The sequence below is a fragment of the Otolemur garnettii genome, unplaced genomic scaffold (genome assembly GCF_000181295.1).
Source record: "Otolemur garnettii isolate 467f Iridium unplaced genomic scaffold, OtoGar3 scaffold00091, whole genome shotgun sequence".
Classification (NCBI taxonomy): Eukaryota; Metazoa; Chordata; class Mammalia; order Primates; family Galagidae; genus Otolemur; species Otolemur garnettii.
The window spans coordinates 7,482,989-7,491,687 of NW_003852486.1; the positions used below are offsets into that span (position 1 = coordinate 7,482,989).

Sequence of the window (8,699 nt, forward strand, 5' to 3'; positions counted from 1 at the left end):
AGAGGTGCCCAGGATGTATATGTTAAAAGAACAAATGCTAGTGATTGAGTGTGGGATCTCTGCAATTGATTTGTTCTATGGAGACTCTGACTGTGTTATATTTGTGAGATGAGGACAATCCCTGTACCTCATTAGCAGGCTTGTTTGGAGAACACCTGAGTTAACACAGTTAGAAAAACGCATGTTATGTGGAGAGTGACCTGTGTTTGTAGCTATTATTTCATCGTTATGATTATTATCATATACTCTACTATTATCATTGTTGTTGTTACCCGCATATACCAAGTTGCGACCATCTTAGGACACTTGTTTTTAATTTCTTTTGTGTCAGCAATTTCTCTGTGAGTCCAAGGAAAAACAAAAACTCTCCCCAAGAAGACACATAGGATTTTCTGGGGTGACTGATCCCTGAACTAATTCTAGATGCCCTTGCAGAAAACAACATGTTTAAGGTTTTAGAAGCCGCCTTATCGGACAAATGCTGAAAGAATTAAATATATTCATACTGGTGACAGAGGGCCTGAAAGAGATTTTTTTTTTCCTTTAAGGGGCTGGGAATATGACTGTCATTGATGATGAGTGGTTCTACTTTGAAATAAAGAAAATGTTGCTCAGCCAGGAACCTAGGGGTCCTGGTCTTCTCTCCTGTCCACATCATCTCTAGATAGTCCTGCTTCAAGTGGTGACCTGTCTGGTCCTCCTTTTTTCCAAGTTCAACACTAACAATTCTCCTATACAAAGTATTGCATCCAGAAGAAAGTGGAAATTCCTGAACATCCATACATGACCCTCCTAGACATGCACACACCTTTGTGCTACTGTAAGGTTCAGCATTTGTGTGCTTTTGTGTATGTTTTAGGAAGCCCTTTTCCAGATGGGTTATGAATTTTTTTTTTTTTTTGAGACGGAGCCTCAAGCTATTCCCCTGGGTAGAGTGCCATGGCATCATGCTCACAGCAACCTCCAACTCCTGGGCTCAAGCGAGTCTCCTGCCTCAGCCTCCCAAGTAGCTGGGACTACAGGCGCCCGCCACAACGCCTGGCCATTTTTTGGTTGCAGCCATCATTGTTGTTTGGCGGGCCCGGGCTGGGGATTCGAACCCGCCACCTTAGGTGTACGTGGCTGGCGCCTTAGCCGCTTGAGCCACAGGCGCCGAGCCGATGGGTTATGAATTCGATGCCTCCCTTAAGCAAACCTCCTCCATGCCAAGATTATAAACATCAGCATGTTTTTGTTTTCTAGATACTTGACCAAGCACAGTGGCTCATGCCTATAATCCCAGTACTCTAGAAGGCCGAGGTGGGAGGATCACCTGAGCAAGAAGGAGACCGCATTTCTACTCAAAATAGAAAAACTAGCTGGGTGTGACGGTGGGCACCTGTACTCCCAGCTACTTGGGAAGCTGAAGCAAGAGGATCACTGAAACCCGGAAGTTTGAGGTTTTTGTAAGCTAGGACAATACCATGGCACTGAGGTATTGCAGGGTGATAAAGCAAGACTCTGCCTAAATAAATACATAAATACATAAAGTTTACATTTTCAAAATTAGACACTCAAACCAGCTAGAACTTAGCTCCAGGAAAGGTGTAAAGCTAAGTTCTAGCCCTATTGCTTTCTGAATGAATAGTTGATTGTTCTTACAGAGAAGAGAGTATTTTTTACAGCTGGAGTGAAACAATTATATGCTTTTCTCTGGGGATGTATAAACATTTGGCTTAGACTCTTGGTTGAGATAAGTGCAGTGAGATATATGATGTGCTAAAATATGCAACTCTTTTGAGACTTTCTGACAGCTTTCACCCAGGATCAGTCTTGGCTCTGGTATTCCCAGACGGTCATGAAAAGCCCTGCTGGGAATTCTTCCTTGAGTTATCCCAAATCCAAGATTTCCTGCACAGACCTTTGTGGTTCAATGTGGAGATGAAGCACATCCCCTTGTGAATAGGAATCCTGGGAATCTTGCAACTGGCTCGCCTCCTCTCTCCCTTCCCATGCTGAATCCAAGCCTTGTTTGTGACTGAGGATGCTCTGTGGGTTCAGGTCAGTCCTCTCAAACTGAGTAATTAAGCCTGAGTAATTGCTGCTGCCCCCATTTTAACTTATGTAAAATTCCTACTCCATATTAAATTCTCATTTTTGTCTCTGGATTCTCTATTTTACTCCACTGGTCTGTTTGTCTTTTTCTGAACAAATGCCGCCCTGGGTTAGTTACCATGGTTTCAGGGACGTTTGGTTGGTGTTTTACAGGTTGAGTGTGTTCTCATTGTCTTTTTTTTTTTTTTGCAAACTTTTGTAAAAAGTACATTTTTAAATAGGCTCTAAGACAACACTTCATTTTAGCTATAGGGGAAAAAAAGATGTTATGACAGGGAATATAGATGTTTAAATAGGAATCAATCATCATCATCTCAGGCACAAGGAACAGTTTACTTTTTGCCAAATTTCTTAATTCCACCTGCGGCGAGGGGACCTTTCCCACGACCTTCGCTTTTAGTTCCTCAGTTTCTTCTGCTCCTCTTTTTGTTTCCGTTTGAACGCTTTATCTTCCTCATCCATCTCCTTGGCCTGCTTCTTAGGCTGTTTCAGGGGCTTTTTCTTGCCACCTTCGTGGCCAGACATGGCACTGCCGCCCCTTCTTCCCTCATTGTCTTTTTAGCTGCTTCTGCAAAATTCTCTTGACCTCCTTCTTCAACCTCTGTCCTTCCAGCTGTCTGTGACAGAATTTTCTCAGGTGTCAGGATTGCAGAAGATTGATTGATTTAACAGGAGGAAATTGCCATCACACATACTGAGTTTCTTACAAAGTATGTCTCTTAATTCTTCCGTGCCCTATGTAAAAATATTTTAAATTTTCTTCATAAGAGTCTTATAATGTCACAGTAGATGTAGCTCTTATTTTATTTGTGTGCACATAAGGAGTTCTGCCATCTGCCGTGAATTTTATGTGTGAGCATAAAAAGTATTATATGCTCTAATATTCTATTTCTGGACTGATTTTTCATCTTACCCACTTTATTGATCTCTGTCTCAAAAAAAAAAAAAGATTATGGATCCTCAGATTGCACCCTGTCCCCCACCCAGAGATTTTGATTTGGCAAATTATAGGTGGGACATAGAGATTAGAATTTTACATTGCTCCCTGGGTGATGCTAAAGATTCTGAAAGTGCTAAACTCCGCTGTTCAGCAATGACCCTGTGGCAGAACAGTGAGAGGAGACCCATAATTGCCTTAACCAGAAATCTTTGCTTTTGTTTCTTTGGGACAAACAAACAAAAAACCAAAAACAAAACTAAACAAAAATCCAACTGCTTTCTATGACAAGGGCTTGAAGATTGGCCATAGAATCTAATCCCCTCAATTTATGTGGTCTCTTCAGAATTCTGAAAAGCAGCAAAGAGCCTTTTCAGGGACACACGCAGGACGACAATCCTCCTGGTTTGACCAGAGCTAGGAAGTTTCTGAGGATGCAGAACTTTCAGTGCTAAAGCCAGGAAAGTGTTTGAAAACAGGCATGAGTTAGTCACCCTACAAGTTGGAGAGACAGAACTCAGGTCTCCTCTCACTGTTCTGCCTCAGGGTCATTGCTGAACACCAGAGTTTAGCACTTTCAGAAACTTTAGCATTACCTGGGGAACAACATAAAATTCTAATCTCTATGTCCCACATACAATTTACCAAATAAAAATTTCTGGGTGAGGGACAGAGTGGAATCTGGGGATCCATAATCTTTTTTTTTTTTTTCAAGACAGAGTCTCCAGCTGTTGCTCTAGGTAGAGTGCCATGGTGTCATAACCCACAGCAACCTCCAAATCGGGCTCAAGCGATCCTCTTGCCTCAGATTTTTTTTTTTTTTTGTAGTTGAGATTTTATTGGTTGTGTTGAGCATCCGTACAGACACTTCAATTTGTACACAATTCTTAACACACGTACCCCAAATCTAAAAAGCCGTTTATTGTAATTCTTTTTTAAACAGTTATTCCAGTGACTTTCCAGATTAAAATTTGGAGGCAAATTTTCCTTAAGAGGATACCCACTACCAGTATCTTCAAAAGTTGATAAGCTGTTAGGTAAGTCCCATCAATTCACTTTATTACCATATATGCCACATGCTTAGATTTTCAGTCCTTCACAGCACAGTAACAAAGTTATCAGGAAAACAGGAGCACCACAACCAAAGATGTTACAGAGTGTACACAGTTCTGACAAGGAGAGCCATGATCATGGGAGGGTTTTCTTTAGGAAACAATTCTACTACAAAACAACATGGGAATAGAAGTAATTTAAAATGTTCAAACATTAAATGCAGGACTGGACTGCATATTGTCATTTAGTATGCTTCCTATTACAGGATATAAAAACTAACCCCCATTTATGGAATGTTAAACTCATACCCAAGACAGTTAAAGCCTCCCATTAATTCAACATCCCACACTATTTTCTGGTTGTACCAAAATAAATAAATAAATAAATAAATAAACAACTAGCAAATGATTTCATCTCTTTAAAAAAAAGCATTTACACTTAAAAAATGGGATTCTCTCCTTCTTAAAAACATTTCTAGAGCTACTAAAAAACTTGCATTTACAAAATAGTTGATAAAAATATTCCTCTGGATTGTACAAGAAGGGAGACAGGGACCACTGATAGACATGGTATATGATATTAATCAGACTTAGCTTCTTTCTCTCCTGCTTCGTCAGCGGCTGGATTCTCCTCGGTTTTAGTTTCTCCGTTTTCTGCTGGTAAATCTTCTTTAGTTTCTTGGTTGGCCACTTCCGCCTGCTTTCCCTTTGCTCCTCTTTTCCCTTTCGGTTGCACTTTTTTGTCTGAAGATTTATCCCTTGCTGCTGCCTTTTTTGGCTTAGTTTCCACTTTCGCAGGAGCAGGTTTAGCTGACAACCGCGCCGACCCCTCTTGGGCTCTTCCTTCCCCGCACCTTCAGCAGAGCTGATCTTCCTCTTCGGCATCTTGACGGCGGGCAGGGCGGGTGCCAGGTGCCTGCGGGCAGCGGGGCGCCCAGAGCCTTCACGAACCAGCGCTGCCTGGCCTCTGCCGCTCCTCCTGCCGCCGGAGCTGCTGAGACCCGTGGTGGGGGCGGTGGGAGAACCGGATGGAACCCCAGATTTTCTATTTTTAGTACAGACGGGATCTCGCTTTTGCGTAGGCTGGTCTCAAACTCGTGAGCTCAGGCAATCCAACCCCCTCGGCATGATTCTAGGCATGAGCCACTGCACCCAGATGGGATCCATAATCTTAATGTGCTCCCAAATCATCTCAGGTCCACCCTGGCTGGGGGTCAGGATTATTTCCCCAGTGTGTGGGTGCTTGAATGTGCCCCCAGGGTGTAGAGACTAGGGGGAGGCCCCAAGGCGCTCATGTTTCACTTAGAGTCAGAGTTCCGCCTGCGCCCCCCCCCCCCCAGGCCCTGTCTGACTCCTTTTCACCTCTGCCCTGGCTCTTCTTGCCCAACGACACTGGCCTCCTTTGTACTCCTCAGATGTATCAGCTCAGGGACTAAGCACTTTTCCTGCCTCCTGCCATGTGTTTCCCCAAAATATGTCCACAGCTGGTTCCTCCCATGTTGAAGGTGTCAGATGAAATATCCACTCCTTAGAGAAGTGATCCATGGCCACTGCATCTAAGGGCCACACATGTGGCACTCAGATTAAAGGGAACATACAGGGGCTGTAGGAGGCAGCAACAAAGGTGTGAAGTGACCCTGGTTCTTGTGGGAGGAAGTGACTGTCTTGTTTGAATAATTGTACAGGATGAGCCAGGCATGGTGGCTCACATCTGTAATCCTAGCACTCTGGGAAGCTGAGGCAAGTGGATTCCTTAAGCTCAGGAGTTCAAGACCAACCTGAGCAAGAATGAGACCTCCCATTTCTACTAAGAATGTGGTGCCCAGACAGACCCCTAATCAATGGAGAATGGGGCTGGGACTCCACACCCCCAGGCTGTGAGATCCCTGCCATGCACCTGTAGCACCTGCTTGTGCACAGCAGGTTGGATTTGGATTTGGTGCAGAAAGAAATCTACTCACGTGAAACTTTCTTCTTCTAATTACTCCAAGGGCTCCAGAAGTTTTCTCTCTGCTTCTCAGCTCATCTGCTGCTAACAAGCTTTGGGTCCCTAAGTGGGGCTTAGGAACCTCCAGAGACAGGGGGGGAGGGTGTCTAATTACTCCTGCTCTCCCTGCTGCCTCAGTTCTTCCCATGGGGATTCCAGAGACTGTGTGGGACACTGATGACAGAGAGAGAGAGAGGAGGCAGAGATAGAGAGAAGGAGGAGAGAGAGAGATGAGATTTCCTCCTCCTCAGATCTTCCAATTGTGAAAGTTTTTGTATCCAGGACTTTGTGGCTGGTTTTTGGTTTGTTTTCTTGTTTGTTTGTTTGTTTTTTGAGACTGAGTCTCACTCTGTTGCCCTGAGTCCCATAGTGTCATAGCTCACAGCAACCTAAAGCTCCTGGGCTCAAGTGATTCTCCTGCCTCAGCCTCCTGAGTAGCTGGGACTACAAGTGCACGAAGTATGAGTGACTTGTTTTTTTTATTTCTAGTACAGACGGAGTCTCTTTCTTGCTCAGGCTGGTGGATTCAGGACTTTGTACTTGGGCCCCTTCTGGAATTATTTTCTTCTGCTTTCACTTCTAAGCAGCCTAGATCCTGCGCGAGTGTGGGCCTGAAATTCCTAGATTAGGCTTCTCCTGGTGTCAGGTGTGTGGGAGGCGGGTAAGAAGAGGGTGGTCAGCCTGACATAGCTTTATCTTGTCATCCGCCCATCCCATTCCCTCTCCCCAAACATCTTCCTTGTCCCTCCTGGACATGCTAACAGCGCCACTTCTTTCTCCCCGCATCTTCCTCCTTCACTTTCTTGGGAAGCCTACCTATCACTTCAGACTAGAATAGGTGCCCTTATGCTGAAGTCACAAGCCAGGTCCTGGCAGGGCAGGTTTAGGTGTTGGGTGCGTTTAAGACCACAGTGGGGAGGGAGTTCAATTGGTAGCGAAAGCGGAAAGCGGAACCCAGAGAGCCCTGAGCCGCCCCGTCGCCCCCGCTGGCCTAGTTACCATCACCCGTCGGGAAGAGCCACAGCTACCGCAGGGGGCCTCAGTCACCATCATCGCAACCACCAGCAGCGAGGCGGAGACCCAGCAGCTGCCCGCCGCCCCCGCCCTCAGCGCTGCGGACACCAAATCCAGCAGCAGCAGCACAGGGAGCAGTGGCCTGGGAGGCTTCAAATGGCGTGCCTGCGGTGGGGACGAAAAGATCGTTGCAAGGAAGGTTTGGGGAATAATAAAATGGTTCAATGTAAGAAACGGATATGGTTTCCTCAAAAGGAAAGACACCAAGGAAGATGTATTTGTACACCAGACTGCCAAAAAGAAGAATAACCCCAGGAAGTTCCTTCACAGTGTAGGAGATGGAGAGACTGGAGTTTCATATTGTTTGAAGGAGAAAAGGGTTCCGAGGCAGCAAATGAATAGACCCTGGTGGAATTCCAGTTCGAGGCAGTAAACATGCAGCAGACCACCGTAACCATTATAGGTGCTGTCCATGTCGTAGGGGTCCTCCACTCAGTTACCAGCAGAATTATCAGAATGGGGGGTGGGGAATAACAAGGTATCTGAGAGTGCTCCTGAAGGCTAGGCCCAACAACTCTGGCCCTACTGCAGGCATAGGTTCCCACCTTACTACATGTGGAGACCCCATAGGCATCCACCACAGTATTCCAACTTTCCTGTGCAGGGAGACGTGATGGAGGGTGCTGAAAGCCAGGGTGCAGGAGAACAAGGCAGACCAGCAAGACAGAATATGTATCTGGGTATCCACCAGGATTCCACAAGGCCCTCCTTGCCTAAGGTGACAAGATTTTAACATTGGTAAAGCAGGACACCATTGATGGGGGCTGGGGGGGAGGACTGTTGTTGTTGTTGTTGTTGTTGTTGTTTTGAGACAGAGCCTTAAGCTGTCCCCCTGGGTAGAGTGCGGTGGCATCACAGCTCACAGCAACCTCCAACTCCTGGGCTCAAGCAAGACTCCTGCCCCAGCCTCCCAAGTAGCTAGGACCACAGGCTCCCACCACAATGCCCGGCTATTTTTTTGTTGTTGTTGAAGCCATCATTGTTGTTTTGGCAGGCCGGGCTGGATTCAAACCCACCACCTTAGGTGTAAGTGGCTGGCACCTTAGCCACTTGAGCCACAGGTGCTGAACTGGCTGTTTTTTTTTTTTAGAGCCAGCGCTCTTGCTCTTGCTCAGGCTGGTCCTGAAACCATGAGCTAAGGCAATCCACCTGCCTTGGCCTCCCAGAGTGCTAGGACTATAGGCATGAGCCACTGGACCAGCCCCCCCCCTTTTTTTTTAGACATAGTCTCACTCTTGCCCTGGGTAGAGTGCCATGGCATCATGGTAGCTCACAGCAATCTCAAACTCATGGGCTCAAGAGATCTTGCCTCAGGCTCGCTTAGGACCTGGGACCACAGGTAAGCACCCCTATGCCTGGCTCATTTTTCTATTTTTAGTGAAGATGGGGGTCTTGCTCTTGCTCAGGCTGGTCTCGAACTCCTTAGCTCAAGGGATCCTCCCACTGTGGCCTCCCAGAGTGCTAGGATTATAGGTGTGAATCAACACGCCTGCTGTGTTTACAATTTTTAGATGCCTGTGTATAATAAGGTGACCAGATTTTAACATTGGTAAAG

The 8,699-nt window shown here is 45.9% G+C and overlaps 2 pseudogenes; both read right to left on the reverse strand.

Moving 5' to 3' along the window:
* Nucleotides 1-2,426: 2,426 nt before the first annotated feature.
* Nucleotides 2,427-2,619, reverse strand: LOC111727029 (annotated as a pseudogene).
* Nucleotides 2,620-4,645: 2,026 nt separating this feature from the next.
* On the reverse strand, nucleotides 4,646-4,968 carry LOC100951580 (annotated as a pseudogene).
* Nucleotides 4,969-8,699: the final 3,731 nt, after the last annotated feature.